This window comes from Cotesia glomerata, linkage group LG2, assembly GCF_020080835.1.
Source record: "Cotesia glomerata isolate CgM1 linkage group LG2, MPM_Cglom_v2.3, whole genome shotgun sequence".
NCBI lineage: Eukaryota > Metazoa > Arthropoda > Insecta > Hymenoptera > Braconidae > Cotesia > Cotesia glomerata.
In genome coordinates this window covers 6,444,038-6,462,150 of record NC_058159.1, presented here as the reverse complement: position 1 = coordinate 6,462,150, position 18,113 = coordinate 6,444,038, and the positions used below count along the sequence as shown (strand labels likewise).

At 29.8% G+C, this 18,113-nt stretch overlaps 1 long non-coding RNA gene across 1 annotated transcript in view; it reads right to left on the bottom strand.

The window, feature by feature from the left end:
- LOC123259403 overlaps positions 1-15,731 on the bottom strand; it is an 82,390-nt gene extending 66,659 nt beyond the window's left edge. Inside the window, exons 1-2 of the long non-coding RNA XR_006508229.1 lie at positions 15,584-15,731; positions 15,419-15,502 (exon numbers count right to left, since the gene is read on the bottom strand). This is a non-coding gene — a long non-coding RNA (uncharacterized LOC123259403). The remainder of the gene's footprint in view (positions 1-15,418; positions 15,503-15,583) is intronic.
- Between the last annotated feature and the right edge of the window lie 2,382 nt (positions 15,732-18,113).

The window sequence follows — 18,113 nt, the reverse complement described above, 5'->3', positions numbered from 1 at the left end:
CAATAAATAATAACAATAAATATAAGTACAAGTGTGAACTGTCTAAGTGATGTGAACTTTAAAGACTAATGTAATGTAATAATACCGACACCAAGGGAAAAATATTTAACAAATAAAATAATTGATGATTCTTATAATATTATCGCTCTATCCAAGTTTATTTAATGCCGTGAGATCTTTCGTCTAATTCGTCTAACAGAACCGGTCGTATGAATTATTGATGGGAATTTAGTTTAAAAAAATTGTAAAATTATTTTTTCTATTGCACAAAATTTTTTAAGGCTTGTCAATAAAATAAAAAATAAATTACTTTAGAAAATTTATGTCTGTGATCACGCTAGAGGCGTGCAAAATATTTATATTACTTTTTTGAGCCATTAGTTTAAATTTCAGAGAAAAAAAAGATGAAAATTTTAATGATTGTCGTTACTAGCCCGGTTGTGGCCTTCAACAAAAGTTATAAAAGCCTGATAATAAAAATAATAAACAATAAATGTAAAAAAATTTATTTATGTTGCGTCAAGATATATCTTGTTTGCGACTAAGACTTGTTACATGAATTTCAATACCTGTATAGTTATTTTTCCTCAAGTTGTTACTGATAAAACATCTGAAGTTAAGTCTGTAAGTCAATATAATTAGAGAAGGCAACGACAACTCGGTGAAGTTATTTTATTTCTTGTTACATCTGACGTTGGATCGAATCGAGCTGATGCTGGAGTAGAGCCTATGCTATAACTTTTATACGGAGTTATATCGTTGGTGTACCTGTACCAGTATATAGTTTATAGTAGTAGCTGGTGCTCCGATCGAGTTGAGTAGCTGGATCCAAGTTTATGTTTTTGCTACTGTATACATTTTATTTAAAGTTATTGTTTGCCCAGACTTTACTCGGGTATTTGCATTTAGACGCCGATGTTTACGGTGAGCTAAAGAGTTTTATTGGGAATTTTAATTATAGTTTACTTTCAGAAACCAGTTGAGAACTTTATAGTTATTATTTTCTATGATAACTTTTAATGGTATTTATTTTGTTATTAGTTTTAATATTATTGTGTACTTTTTTTAACTATTTTTAATCCGGGTAAATGTAATGATTTTTTATTAATTTTATATTTTATAATAATTAAAAATGAAATTTTTCGATTATATATACGAATCAGGAATTCTCTAAGTATAAAATTGTTATTAAAAAATAATTAACAAAATTAAGTTTCATTAGTTCAATTATATTTAAGAAAATTTAATTGGTGTCATTTAGGTGTAATTAAAAAAATTAATGTGTATTTATTGATGAACAATTAAAAAACTTTAAAATTTATTTTTTCCCCTTTACCTGATAAGAAAGAAAATTTATACTATAAATTAATAAAAAATTGAATTTAGACATAAAAATAATTTTTTTAACGGGACAGCCGAATAATTAATATCATAATACTTTTAGGGTGCAATTATTTTCTCTGATGGCATATGATTTATTATTATCCACTACTACCGAGAAATGTGTGATACCGAGGTTGGCGCCGAGGTTTACTTTCGATCGTTATGACCAGAGAACTTCCTGACAGCGAGAAAACGGAAGACTGAATCGTATGGAATAACGATGGGAGGTCTTTCCGGGATTACGGGATTGGAAGATCCACTAGGCAATAAGACGGATACCTTATACGTTCCTCCAGTCTGTTCACATAGTACGAGTGGAAAAAAAAGAAGGTATAGTTCTATATGACCGTCCAAGTATTCATCCAGATACAGATAGAAGACCGAAATGGAAGCAAAGGCCAAAGGCAAAGGCAAAGACGATACCAAGCCAAAAGAGAAACGAAAGGCGAATAAGACGGAAAAGACGCGCGTGAGTTTAAGAGTTTTAGTTTCAGTTACGAGGGTGGGTTTCGGCCACGTTTGCGTTTTTAGCTGATCACATCACTACCAAGGGAGTGGTTTCACCGTTGTCATGTTAGACCACACCGTTAAGATTTATTACCCAAAATAAAATATTAAATTTTCATTTTCAAATTTTATTTAGTTCGGTAATTGTGATTTTTTTTTGTAAAATTTATTGTAATTTTTATCGATATTTTTTTAATACATTATTTTATAAAGTATGTATATAAAATAAAAATGAAAGTAAATATTAATAAAATTCAATTGCAAAGATTACAAGGTATTCATTATTAAATTACTTCGCAGATGTCCTTTGTAACAGGGATATTTATATAAGTCAGCAAGACAGAGCCATCCGCAATTGTCCTTAATTCTGAGGGTTTGGTAAGCCGTCGTAAGTTATTACGAGCTGTAATTCATAGTCTGTGTTTGACCACAGTACCCTTAATTTCAGTAGCTTCTATTTCTATTATACTTATTTATCTTCACATAATTCATACATTTTGTCCAAATGAATTTATTTATTATTTTCAACTCTTAGTTAATTTCTCACGCTTTATAAATATATTTACAGGTTTTGGAATCTCGAATGGTCAAATAAGTCAGAGGGAGCTAAGTAATATTAATTAAAGTGCAAACATTTACACTGTGAGACTCGAGCTTATAAAAGAAGAAGCGAGAGGGATGAAATTGATTTTATAAAGTGTTTATAAAATAAAGTTTCGGGTCGATTTTATTCTTTGTGAATTTTTTTTTTTCAAATTATAAAGATTTTTAAACAATGATAATTATTACTTTTTTAAAAAAAATTTAATGTGCTTAATTTATTTTACGGAAGAGAGAGTATTAAAAAATAACACTGTAATTTATTAGATAAAATATTAAAATGTATTTAAGCAGATATAATGTAAATATGAATATGCTAGAAATATATTATTTAACAAAGTAATGAGCTTAAGTATAATGTGCTTAGGAGTTTATGTATATATGAAAAGAATTTATAAGATAATTTAAAAACCCCTTTCAAATAAATAATTTTTTTATACAGAATCCAACCACCCAAGTTTTATCTCATTTTTCTTGGCACGGTATTCCCGGAGGGCAGGTGAAACCGACGGAGCATGGACATGAATTGAAGAGTGAAACTAATCGGCAGTCTCAACCTCCCTCGAAACAACTGAGTAGGGATGTCGAATGATAAAGGGAGAGAGCGAGGGAGAAGAAATTACCGGAGCACCCAGTGGGCGAGTAGAGATGAAGAACGATGATACACGCGAGCTAATTCACCGGGGATGTTTCTCTACGTCGGCTTTATGGTTCGCCGGAGCCTTTCGAATTTGCTTCGCTGCGAAGGGATTTTTAATTCCCGAAGTAAATAATCCCGAGCACACTGTTGAAGCTCTCGCTTTCGGTTCTCTAACTAGCCTTATATATCTATATGTTTGTATAAAATGTACCATATATCATGGATATATAGCGTGAGCTTCATTATTAATCCGAGTGCAAATATAATGATCTTGGACCTTGTTAGAGGCAACCCGCACTATTATTACTCCATATCTGCTTAGACACGGGATTTTAAAAGGGAAAATGTGTAAGAACTCACGGGGAAAAATTAGAGCTGCTTTTTAAAACAAACATTTCTAGCTACATCTCTGAGGATCAAATCTTTTACATTTTTACAGCTATTTAAGGGGGAACACGACTGTGACGATCGAAAAAAAGAGGTGATTTTCGGGAATTTTTTTGACAGGGAAAATAAAGGAATTTGGGGATCGGATTTTTTCATTTTATTAAGGGTACGTTAAAGATAATTATCCTAAATTTTTATTAAAAAATATTTAATTATTACAAAGTTATAAACAATCTCGTAGAGCATTAGAAAAAATTTCCCCCTCCATGGTCGGTTCGATAACTCAAAAACGGATCATCTGAAAATTAAAACCCAAATTGCTTTTTAATCAGTATACTGATTTTATTCTATTTGAAAATTTGTTCAAAGTTATATTTGACTTTTAGCTATTAATTATGGCTCTTTACCTAAGATGGACGGTGGTGTTTATTACTCGGTAAGTCTTATTAGGTGACTGAATGGTAGTTACGGGCAATGTCTCGGATAGCTTAACTGGTAGAGCCTTTGGCGCGCGTAACCAAGCGATCCGGGTTCGAGTCCCGGTCTGGGCTGTCTGAATTATTTTTTCGGTCACCGAAAAATTCCTACTGAGTAAGGTCCCCCCTCCCCCCTTTATCCTTTATTTCCCCAGTTCCCAAATTTGTCTTTAATGATAAATTTAGCTATTAATTATGGCTACTTTTTTTGCTACTGACTGTATACCCGTCCCTGGAACATGCAAACACACCGCACGGGAGGAGGATACTGAGGTGGAACTACAACCCCGCTGTCCATCTTACAGCAACAAAGAAAGCTTATTTCTAATGTAAATTGAGGTTATAATTGAGGATGGTTTTACTTGTATCACTGTAGAGTGTTTTACAAGGGAGGGTGGGGAATTATTGTCTCTCCACTTTTTTCTCCGCAATATAATCTCTCAACCCCGTCATTATAACTCTCAACCACTTTTTCGTCCCCACCCACCTGCATGTCGGGATTTTTTTCATGCCCGACACACATGTGCTGCGACTGTGGCCGACTTACGCGTTATAATCAGTACCTGCATTTGCATTACGGTCTTAAATAGTATGGAGGCACTTCTATAATGACATTTTACCTCCATAACTATATGGGAAAACCACAGAAAACCCGACCGGTACAGAGGCTGGCAATGAAACGCACATATTCTTAGTTTATAATCATTGAAAAATATTGGTGCGCGCCGGAATCGAACCCTGGTCCCACTCTTTCGAAATGCAGGTACCGAGCCGATTAGGCTATTGCCAACCTTATTTCTAATGTATTTTTTAATATTAAGTAGCGGTTAATTAATTGGTCAAATCCTGATTTGAAAATTTTAATTTAAAAAAAAATGGCGACTGATTGAAAATTTTTGTACTATTCTTACTGTTTTCTTTTTGTTTTAACCAGGCTAACAAAATCTTTAAAATAAAAATTTTTTTAAATTCCGTACGTGCGACGATAACTACATCCTTACTGATTAAAAAGCAATTTGGGTTTTTATTTTCAGATGATCCGTTTTTTAGTTATCGAACCGACCATGGAGGGGGAAATTTTTTCTAGTGCTCTACGAGATTGTTAATAACTTTGTAATAATAAAATATTTTTTAATAAAAATTTTGGGTAATAATCTTTAATCTATTCTTAATAAAATAAATATATCCGATCTCCAAATTCCTTCATTTTCTTTGTCAAAAAAGTTCCCGAAAATCACCTCTTTTTTTCGATCGTCACAGTGGTGTTCCCCCTTAATATAAAATCAAATTTCAGTCAATCTTTTAAAATTTCACTAGAAAACGGAAAATATCGATCCGCGATCTCTATATAAATATCAATTGAGGGCTAAAATTTTTACAGTGAATTTTAATTTATGAATTACAAAATAAATCTAATATAATTTTAAAAAATTATCTGATATGTCATCTTAATATGGTCATATCAGAAAATTTCTTCGCAGAGTGACGAAATCAAGACGGAAAGGTATTTAAGTCTCAGAAATAAAATTCAATTTAAAGTGATAATGATAGTACTTGCGGAAGTTGATTGGTACGTAACATACGATGACACATTTAATTCGTGGAGATGTGTCAACGTCGCTGTACAATTTCTTCAGGGACTCAGAGAGCAGGGAGTGTATCTTTACTTGCTCTGCTCGTTTGCTCGATATCTGTCTAGTCTACTGGAGTGTGGTCTACTCTCTATATAATATAAGAGTATCTATATACTGGAGTAGTTTAGTCGAGTCTAGCTTTCTCACCCACTTCGTCACCGTAAACCGTAACCGTAACGTGTGGTCTGTTATTTGCAGTTGCAATGGTCTCACCACGTTTTCCTTCACGAATAGTCCATTCCATCCCGTCCCATTCCATCCGTTCGGGTGTGACGATGATAACGAAAATAAAAGTATAAAAATGCCAGCTGGCGCCATGGAAGAGGGTTCACTTGGTTGGGTTTCACTCTAGAAGATACTCTGCCACGTCTGCGGATGATATTCTTTTAGATGCTTTCACACTCAACACCTTCTTATATTTATCAGTTAAATAGCTTCGATTCTATCCTAAGTATTATAGATTCACATATACATCTACTGTATTATCAATATATATACATATATATATATATATACATATATATATATATATATATATATATATATATATATATATATATATATATATATATATATATATATATATCTACTCAGTAAGTTTAACAACTTTTTATAAGATAAAACACTTTCTGTTTGGTCACTTATTTTATAGTAAAACAGATAAATATAAGTATAATATAAGGCAATACTGAATTTACAGCGATCCACTCAGCTGATTGAGTCGTAAATTGAATCGCTTAAAAATTTCTGGCTATTTTCGGGGGTCACTCGATGTATGTGATGTTTATTCGGAGCAATAATAAGTAACAAATGTCTCTAGACTAGACCAACAAAAAATTATCGAAAATTTATTCCCGAGTAATTTTATTTTTTTGCAGACATTTGGAAATTCAAAGTAGATATAAACTTCAACGTCAACCTTTTTTTTTCTGTGAAATATAAAAAATTTAGTTAAATGACATGTAAAGATTCAATCAAACCCTTACTTCTTTCCCTCTGGTTTTGAAGGGAAGGTTTTTTCTTCAATTTTTTTAAGTGCTGGCTATCGGACGTTCTCAATTGGATGTACATGAAGACGAAATTTATTTATATAAAATTCTGTCCGTCTATTTTTATTATTATTGTATAAATATTTGAATTCAGTATATTTAGTTGACCGTAAATTAAATTTTCGGTTCCAAAAAACATTTTTTAAATATATATTAAAAAATAGTTGGTTGGTAAAAAAAGTTTTAAATATCAGTGAATTGTGAAAGAAAATAAATTAAAAGGAAGATTCGTTGAAAATAGTGTTATTAGATTGAGGGTAGGCTTTTGGAGTGTTCGGAAAACGGAAAAGGCGAGGAAATCAGATTTACTTGAGGGGTTGCTAAGTCGTTGAAAGAATAGCTGTTGCGTTTCAATTTTAGCGAAATGTGGGTAAACACATTTTAAGTTTGTAACTTCATTTTATATAATTTAATATCTCGATTTTTTCTTACATTTCGCTCCCGAAATACTATCGAGGTTTCTACTGGTACTTCTTCATTAATTTTAAGAATCGAATGTACTTATACTCGTGTTCTAAAAACTAGGGAATCAATCGAGGAACTTTAATTTAAAACTTTATTCATTTTCGGTATTAATTTAAGTGACAGAATCACTTGAATGATAAATAAATAGCCGAATTTTTTCGCAACATCAATGACCGGAAAAAAAAAAATAATAAATTGATTCGAATTTACCGAGACAAAAACAACTATCCAATATATATGAGCTGACGGAATTGATGATTTGATGAGCGTTATATTTTCAGAGAATAAAATAGAAGTGGATAAAAGTTGGTATGGAGAAAAAATATGTAATTTGTAACGCCTTTGTCATGTGTAATGAGTAATGATAAATAATAAAATATCTCGAGCGGTGTTGAGTAATATTAGGCGAAAGTAGATAAAGAATAGACAGAAATAGAAGCGATTGGGCAAGTTTCTGGGCATTGCGATCACGGGATCTCGGTCTCAGTCAGAGGGCGGATTGCTATTGCTTCTTTTTCATCTCATATCTCTCTCTTGCCCACTTGAGTCTTGAGTATCCAGAATATATCTGTATCTAGTCCTGTCGTGTTAGTATGGGAGGCAATATATTTGGAAAGCGTGGAAATCTACTCTCTGATTGTATCGAATTGAATCACCGTGAGGGGTTGCCATCTTTCTCCCTGTCGCGCAGCACAGGTCCATCCTTTTTGTCCCCATTTTTTGCGGGATTGACATCAACTGTGCGCACTTAGCACTCGAACCTCTTCTTGCTTTATATTATACCCACCACCAACGGGTCTCTATTCTTCCCCAAGTATGCTTTAAACTCAAGCGGTTTTCCTGAAAAGTAAAAGCCGGTAATGACGCCTGCCAACAGTCCAAATTACTCTCGTGCATATTCCTCGACAACCCATGAGTTTACCGAGCGAGCTCGTTTATCTTATCGTATTTCGGGGCATTTTCCGCAAATGTTTATCGCTCAAGTTTGAGCAAAAAATCTAACCACCAAAATCACTCGTATTTCTGCAGACTCTAAATAATTATTATTTTTAATGGCAACATTTGTCTTGATTTCATTTCACCATTTATCCTCGTAAATATATTTCCCGTTTTTTAATTTCAAGTCATTAATATCAAAATTTTATGAAATTTTTACATTTAAGTTAGAGGTCTAATTTTAAATAATTTTAATATATGGGTGATTCTCTGTAAGGATGTTTGTCGCTGTCCCAGGCATTTTTTTATTGGAAAAATTGTTATTTTGTTATTAAAAAAAATTTGTTACGAAAGTAAAAAAACATTTCTATTTGGAGCATTGAAAACTAAAATGAAATAAATTTTGGTTTTTTTGCTATAAATTCGTAAGCCACCGAAATAACAGTCCCCTGAGCTGTCCCATTCCCAAAATTAAAACTTTAAGATTAAATTTTAAGTTATTCGTCCATAACATATAATTTGGTCCATAATGTTTATAAACTTAATTGTTAGTTAACTAACAATCTTCTTCAATAAAAAGTACCAAAAATTAATTTGTTTCATTAAATTCATTAAACCAAAGTTTGTCCTAAGCATTTTAAGAACAGTCCCCTGCCAGAAGTTCAAAGCCAAAAAAAAAATCCAGCGTGTTATTTTACCTTTTGTAAGGTTTATAAAGATCTAACTAGCCTTAAGTTAATAACCATGGGGTTGTTAGCGCTTTATCACCATTTTATTTAGTGTCAAAGCACCGTTTGTGCTGGAAATATGTGTCTGGGCCACTTCAAAACTCAGTCCTCTGGCAACTATTTTTATTTATAATTTATTTATAAAATTGGATCCATAAGTCTTAATATTATTCTAATTAATGTAAACATTCATTGAGAACTTGAACAGTTCAATGCATTGGAATAGTTTGCTTGATTTTTCTCAATTTGATAAAAAAAAAAACAGTCCCCTGGCAAACAGTCTCCTGTCATGTTATATGGCAAAAGACACACAAATATCGAAAAAACAAAAATTAATTTGGCTGTTTATTTATTATCATTAAGCTGATAGTTTTGTAGCCCTTGTTAATTTCTTTTCTAATAAAATCAAAAATAATTTGGTTGGAAAATTTTGTACAGATTTAAGACGTCCTTACAGAGAATTACCCATATAAATATTTTCGATAATTTATGCTTTTAAAAAAAAAATTTTTTTTATAAAATTTTTGCCCCCTAAAATGAATTTGTTATTTTAAAAAAATGAAGTTTCTCTCAAAACAGTAATTCAGACAGAATAAACAAAAAAAGGACCTCAACTACAGATAAAAAATAATAAATATATCAAGTTATCATTTTAAATCCGTATCACGTAGCATATTCAACTGTCGTCTTAAATTCGAAACCCTTTCTTAGTAACTGAGATCGTCGCGTCGATCTCGATCTGGACTACCCACGGATAGTTCGCTTAATTTCGCGGGCATATGTGTACTAGCAATGGTACATAAATACGCGTAACCAGGGTTACTGAACAAGACACTGTACGTTAGATCTTGGACAAGTAGCTTGCTTGCCAGTCCCAGTCGCAAAACATGCTTATACTCGGATACTTTCTTATGTCTTATACTAATCTATTAGGAAACATGTCACGGCATTGTTTATTATCTTTCTTATTCTTTCTGTTTATTATAAAAAGTACCACGTATGCATTGAATTTTAGTTTCTTTATAATGCTTTAAAATTTCCTCTCAATTTTGCTGTAATAAAATCTTATTATTATTATGGTTGTCTCATCGAAAATATTTATAATTGTGCAATTAATCGTTCCTTTAGAAAAATATTATTAATATAGTGGGATAAAATTCTACAATGAAAATATTTAAGCTATTGTGTATAAAAAAATTATAATCATAAACTGAACAGTTTGAATAATGCAAAAGAAAAAATGTTATTAAAAAGAACCGAAAAGTGGCACGTTCTTCTACTAAATATATTTTGCAATAGACATAATATAAATTGAAAAAAGTTTAACAATGCATACCCACCTGCCCCTCAAGCCAGGAACACAATAAAAATCAAACAAAAAGTTAGTGAGTTAGAATAGTTTGAAATGAAATTCCATCGGTTAGATTACGACACTAAACTCGACAATTAGTGAATAGACACATATAATAATAAAGACCACCCACCTACAAGTTAAATTTTTGGGATAACGTTGTGTGAAACTATAAACACCAGTTAAAGACTTTATCTTCTTATTTTAGACATAAAAGTTTCACGAGTGTCATTTACTTGTTCCTTTATTTATTTCAGTTAATTCTTCACTCACTTAACTTCTTCAGGTTTAGTTAGTTTATTCTCGATCCATTTTTCTAATTCCAACTAACAAAAATAAGAACTCTTTTACTCAATACCCTATACAACATATAATAAAAAGTAAAACACTCTGGTATCATAGGTTTATAAATGAGACAACAGAGTTAAAGAGGGTACACTGATGTATATAACTCTTCCACATCCTAAACCTTTTTGTTTTCTCATTAGCTCTGTCTATCCATAGGAACTTTGTCGGCGTAGTTTATTATTCATAACGGAGAACCGATTCAAGAAGACAGAACTATTTCGGTAATTTGTACTCCACTGCGTTATACCACCAACGAAATATTTTAAGTACTTAAAGCTTATATATGTTTTAAACATTATTTTTTTTTGTCAAAGGATGTACTCATATCTTACCATTTTTCTTCTGTATACTTGTATCGCTTTAGTTTTTTATTTAATAAGGAAACCGTGTTATGTATAAATAAACGACTAATATGAGACTCTGAAAAATTATTTGAATAAATTCTGCTAAAATTTTTTTAACTTTCCGCTAAGAAAATTGAAAATTTTCAAAAATCGGGAAGTTATTGGTTTTACCCCGTTTTTCGAAAATCGAGTTTTCATCAGATCTCGACGTTTTGAGGTCCTAGGAAGCTTCCCTGACTATTCCCGCGAGGGTGTCACTATGTCTGTATGTATGTATGTGTGTGTATGTGTGTGTAAGTATGTAAACCTCTTATAACTTTTGAACGGTTAAACCGATTTCATCGCGGTTGCTGCCATTCGAAAGGACTTGGCTAAACCCAAGCGGCACAAATTTTTTTTTGTTAATGTTTTGTTGAATTTAAGTTGATGATTATTAATTTTTTAACTTCTTGTTGATTAAAATCTACCAAAAAGTCAACATTTTTTTTGTGACGCTTGGGAACTTAGATTTTGAATATAATTTGGACTGATTCGGACCGATTGATTTCGAAAAATCTAAAAAAAACTGTAAAAAATTTTTTTTTCAAAAGTGGTTTTTTTGGCATAACTTTTAAACGGCTTTATCAATCAACTCCTAAAACTAATCAGCTCTTAACATAAAAAAACTACGTCGATTGCCGCTAATCCGGTCAAAATCGGTTGATTCGTTCGAAAGATATCGTGCAGGAAAGAAAAACCAAAAAAGTGTTTTTTCGGAATTACTCCGAAATTTCTAGTTTGACCAATTAAAACTTAGAAATTGTTTGTAAGGCTTAAAAAACTGCGTAGAATGCCGCCAACCGCGTAAAAATCGGTTCATTCATTCAAAAGTTATTGCGGTTTGAAAATTCAAAAAATAGTGTTCTATGAAACGTTTATCAGACTTTTGAGCTCAAAGAGCTCAAAAGCATAGAAAAGGTATCTTTTTGAGCTTGGAGAGCTCAAAACAATACATAGATTGTATTTTTGAGCTCGAAGAGCTCAAAAACTTCGTAGGTGCAATTTTAAGCGCCCAGGTATTAACGGAATAAGCGGTAAGTTGCAGGGATGACCTTTAGGGTCAACCGTTTTCCTAATTTTTTTATGTAAATTTTGGAATCAAAATTACTACACAGGAAAAAAATTAACTTGAATAAAGAGAAAAATTCTTGAACCAAGAAAATAATATTAAAGATTTCATTGTTTTGGATCAAGACGAAAAATTCTTGAATCAAATAAAATTTACTTAAACCAAGACAAATTTCTTAGTCTAAGAATTTGTCTGCTCAAATCAAGAGGATAAAGTTCTTCAAAATTATTTAATCGATTCAAGTTGATTTTTTTTTCTGTGTAGACACAAAAAATTTACGTACTATTGATAATTATTTTTTAATTATCTATTATTTATTTAATTATTTAATTTTTAATTTGATAATTATTTTATTTCAAGGTATAATAAAAATTTTAATACTTTTATAGTTTAATAAAAAAATTAATATAATAGTAATCGGCGAAAAAAGTATAAGATAATTTCTATTGATTTTAAATAAATTAAAAGTTGTAATAAAAAATAAAATGCCGTTAAATGCTTGAATAAAAATTTTCCCCGTGATTGAGATAAATTTATTATTTGAACAAAACTAAATACATGTCTTAAGTCTTAACTGTACTAAAAGGATTGAGTATGTGAATCAATGAAATTAATAGCGCTGAATTGTCAGATAAATATGCGTCAATACATGGCGGTAGTCACGTATTTCCGGAGTGCGATATACATCACGTTATTATGTTGTCCCGGCGATGCGTATTCAACAGAATTTATCGATCGTTACGTTTTCTTCGAGATGTTACTTTAACTTGTAACGGTTTCAATCCTATCCCCTTTCATACACATATATAGGACATATAACTGCCGAGCGGGTGATATCCAGCTCTTTTTTTCGCCCATAAGGTATTAAATTACTAAGGTGACACGAACCGACAGTGAAGGAAAGTCGGGGGCTTATATGATCATGTCACTATATGTACATATGTTGAATTTATATGCAAAAAAGTTTAAGTTTATTTTTGCAATAATTTTAATGTTATGATTTAATAGAAAAATTAATTTCAATTGAAAATTAAAAGCAAGAAAACGGAGGTAATTATTATAACGAAAGAACGACTGTTTTAAAGTTTATACATTAAAAAAAAAAAAAAAAATGACAATAATAATAACAAAATTACCTATCTGTATACTATTAATTAACAGCAGTCTTGTTAATTACCTGACGTCACTTATTTTAGCAGCAAAGTAAAGGTTTTACCGAGATTTGCCCTTTTTCTTAATTGGAAAGTTTAAAAGTAAAAGGAGATGAAAGTATTAAAGTATAGAGTAAAAAAATTGAATAAAAAATAAAATAAAAATAGAACGGAGTCGAGTTGAGTTGAGTTGGGGAGAAAATGAAGAAAAAAATAATCTTTCGTGCGGATAATCGGAGTTGAAAAGAATTTTTAATTACCGTAACTCTTAGGAAAAAGGTAAGCTCTGAGTAAAGAGGAACCGTGCCTTTTATGGGATTACTGAAATGACGAAAATGCAATTGCGTATTTAGAACATGATAGAACCTCACTGAATTTATCAAGACTTTGAGCCACTGTTTATCAGATTGTTATTTTTTAACACGATTTTATCATTAAAAGTTTTTTCAGTTTTATCAATGATTCACCGCGCCTTAATGGAAGAGATTAAAGTTGTAGAAAATTCGTCAACTCATTTATAATAACTTATAAATTAAAAGCAATTTTTTTTACAAGAAAATAAATCAACGTACTTAGTTCTCATTTAAAAAGTCGATTCTCGGGTTTTTTGGTGGATACAAGGTACAAGTGTTCAATTTGTAGGTACACTTATATACTTAAAGATGTTTATAAGTGTAGATACTTGACAAAGTTCAAAGACCTAATCCCCTAACAAAGTGACTCGGTAAATCGGCTAGATCGCAATCAACGGTCCATTCAAATCAGCGCCCAATTGTCAACCTTTCAAGGTCTTTATCCGTATTCTCTTTTATATTACATACTTCATAATACTTGCACATATTATATTATATATTATATTGCCGTTCAATGATTTCATTGACGGCCATTATGTATTTTTATACTCGTTTTACGTGTAATGCATACATGATCGCTTAAACAGATGGAAAATTATTTTCTTTGTGTTTTCGTAAGGGCTAAATAGTATCAAAATCACAAAATAATCATTCATTATTGCCAAATATAATGAAAGAATGAATAGTTGTACCAGATGTTGCGCTCATGGAAATTAGAGACGTTTCTTTCTTCGTTAGAACTGTAATTAAGAATTATTTTCAATTCTAATGTAACATACTTTTGGGTTATCAAAAAAAAATTAATGGAATAATTATTTGTTATTAAATACTAATTTATATTAACAGTATTAATTAAAATGATAGAAATTAAAGAGAAAAAAATTAATAAATTCTTAATTTTAATCAATAAATCAAATTTTAAAATTTTATTCCATTAATCTTAAATGATTCTTGTGAAGACAAAAAATTAGAGCTTAAATCTGGCACACTTGAGAGCGAAAATAATTTTTGTCAGCAAAAAAAGAGATTCGTAAACTTCAAAGGGCTGTTTCAAGTGATTTATGTTCATTTTTTTCAAAAGTAATACTTCTTGATTAATTATTCAATAAAATACCAATATTTGTCGAATAAAAACTTTGCTGACTTAATAATTAATTTTTTGAATTTTTAAATGATTATTTTATATAAATTTATATGAAAATGATATTTTTTATTTACTCTGAAAAAAATAAAATAAATTTTTATGGATAAAGTCAAAGAAAAAATAACTTACTTTGAAAATGTTTATGACTTGAAAGTAATTAAATGTCAAGTATAAAAGATTTAAAAATGATCATCTGTAGAATTATATTCAACGCCTTTGAGTATTTACAGTAAAACATAATATAATATTCTTTTGAACTTTTATACTCGAGATAAAAAATAATCTTAACCGAGTATGCGCCTAATTAACGTAGTAGTCTTCCCTTAAAAAACGTTAACGCGATGCAATCTGTGTGACCTTTTTTGTTCTACTCAGTTTAAAAATAATATTCCCGAGTAAGAGTTTAGTCGTTATGAATTTTTTATATTTTTTTCTCTACGGCTTTTTATCGTCACTGAATAACTTTCGTACTAAAACTATGTCTCATACTGAAACTATTTAGTTAAAAGCATGTACACGAATTTTAATAATTAAATTATGAATTTTTTCAATAGATACCAAGGTAGGACAAACTGACTAAAAAATGGGATACTCATAAAAATTGTATAACTTTTTCCATTAAATTCCAAATAAAATTAAGTTATTCCATAAGTAATCATGAATTCACCAATAATTATATTTTAATATTTCAACTTAGTAAAAGGACATTTATCTTAAGTTTTGCTATTTTTTTTCTTTTTTAATTTTACTTATTCCACTTTAGAAATTAAAAAATTAAATAATTAATAAAAGATACTTTTAATAGCAAACTTACCGTCGTTGATCTCTCTCGCTTATACTTGATGACACTGACAGTAAAATCTTTGATTTCTCCAAAAATAATCCTAAGAAAAATGACCTTAATAATGGAAAAAAAAAATTACTAGAAAATTAAATTGAATGAATTTAAAAGTAAAATTAATAAATTTCAAATATTTACTCATTTTTTGTTGGTACTTGACACAGGTTGACGCTGACACTGATGCTGATGCTGACAGAGCTGTCAATTTCTCCGAAAAATCTCTCACGACAGATAATAATAAAAGCAGTAGACACTCGACAGTTTCATTTTTCAATAAATTAATAAATAAAACGGCAACAAAATTAAACAAAAAACATTCAACGAATTTTGTTAAATTATTTTTAACAATATAAAATCACATTTAAGTTAGCAGTCTTGACCATTTTTTAATTTTTTACCAAAAAAATTTTTAATGAAAAATCATTAAAAAAAATTGCATTTTTAATTTATTAAAATTTCTACGGGTCAATTTTTTTTCCTAATTTTTTTTGCCATAATTTATTTGTTAAAAAAATTTTTAAAACTATTAAATATCTGCTGAATTGATTTTCAGCGATATAAATCAACTCCAATAAAAATAAAAAATTAAATAAAACAATCGTCTGACATCTGCTGTTTTCATCATTTCTAAAAAACACTATCACTTTCTCACTCAATGATACTATTGATGTTTTTTACTCTACACATCACTTTATAACACTCTCAGGACACAAACTTAAAACTATTTATAAAAAATTTCACACACACTATATTTGTTGCAAAAAAGTCGATCACTGAATTTAAAAAAATGGCCGTCGTCAACAATGTTAATTCCGTAAAAAAATTTTCCCTTCAACAAAAAAAAAAATAAATAAATACCTCACATTCCTTCGGGTATTTAAATATGAAAATAAGCTCGACAGTCATATTTTAACGGTGTAGTGGACAATAGCATGAGGCACGACTCCGCTGTTGGAATTCTGAGAAAATTTACTCTAGTTTTTTCACCAACACTGTCGACCTTGGCTGGAATGATACAAATATATTTTAGTTTCACTGTCTATAGTGTCTACAACCTTTATTTACTTATTTATTCTCTCATTTTTATTGACATATAATATGAAAAATATGAAATAACGGACATGTTATTTTTTTACTGCAATAAAAAAATTCATCTTAGAGAATTAGAGATGAATTATTTTTTTTTTCAATATTAATATTGAAAAAAAATTATTCTTTCATAATATTCGTATTATCCTATCAAAAAATTACATTTATTTAATTAATTAGCATTATTTTACTTTTATCCCGCATACATACCGCCCATTGTATTGTTTGATTTGACATTCGCATTTCTGTTTACCTTTCAGCTTTATATTTTTGTTTTATTCTTTATCAATATTTGCATATTTCTTCTCATCTCTTTATTTTAAGTAAATTTTAATTATTATTTAATTAATTTCACCGAGCTGAGTACCGAGCTGCCAGCAACAATAGAAGCTTCTCCAATCTGGAGTCAGTTGGTCAGCAATAATATTTAAACAATTAACTTCCCTATAAGTCACTAGAGTGCGTGACAGTTTAAATAAAAATTTGAATTGATTCGGTTAAAAATTTTAGTAACTTTAAATCTGATTGGCGAAATTTGAAATTCGCTGAGCCAATCAACGCGCGGCTTTTAGGAAACTATAATCGAAGCTTCTAGTAACGGTCAAACGCATCACAGTAAAGTCAGCGGTAAGTCGTATGTCGCGGGGATTCTGCTTGCCGGTTAATTAGTAAATAAATTATCACTAACTATTAATTATAATTAAATTATACATAAATATAATATAAATGAAAGAAAATAATTGTTTCAAATAAAAATAAATCAAAAATAATAAAAAGCGAGTAAAATTAGCTGGCATGAGATGCACTATGTCACTATAACACACAAGCAAAAGGTAATGAATATGCAATAATAATAATAATTTGGCTTAAAAATAATAAATTTTTTTAAATAAATAGTAATAATAATAATAATAATAATAACATTAATAATAATTCTCTTGAATTAAATAAATATTGATACAAATAAGTAAACGAGAAGGTTGTAGGTCTCGGAAATATTAGAGTTGAAGAAAAAAATAAAACATATAAAATATGTTGGTTTTATTTCAGCCAAGGACGATTGAGTTCGTCGATAGAATACGAACGAAAACGAATTTTCTCGGAAGCTCGGCGGTGCCATATTTCAAGTTACTGACCACAGTTAGAATACGTCGAATTTGTTTTTATATACAAAGACTCGTTTGTGTAAGAAGTATATGAAAATTAAGTTAGCAGATATTTTATAATTTTAAGAATTTTTTAAACAATTTAATTACATCAAAGAATATGAAAAAAAAAATTGACATTTAGAAAATTAAATAAATAAAAAATACAATTTTTTAGAAATAATTTTTCGGAGCAAATTTACTTATTAAATAAAATTGAAAACTTATCAAGTGATTGCTAACTTTAATGTCATAAGAAGTATTTAATTTTGTTAAATAAAGACAGATTTTTATTTTTTATTTTTATACGGAATTAAAATTATTGATGTAGGCCATTTTGTTTAACTCGGTATTTGATTATTTTAATAATAAACTTAAAGTGGATGTGCAGTTTTTTTATTAGTTTTAGATCTGTGTTTTGGAAGTGTAGTGGT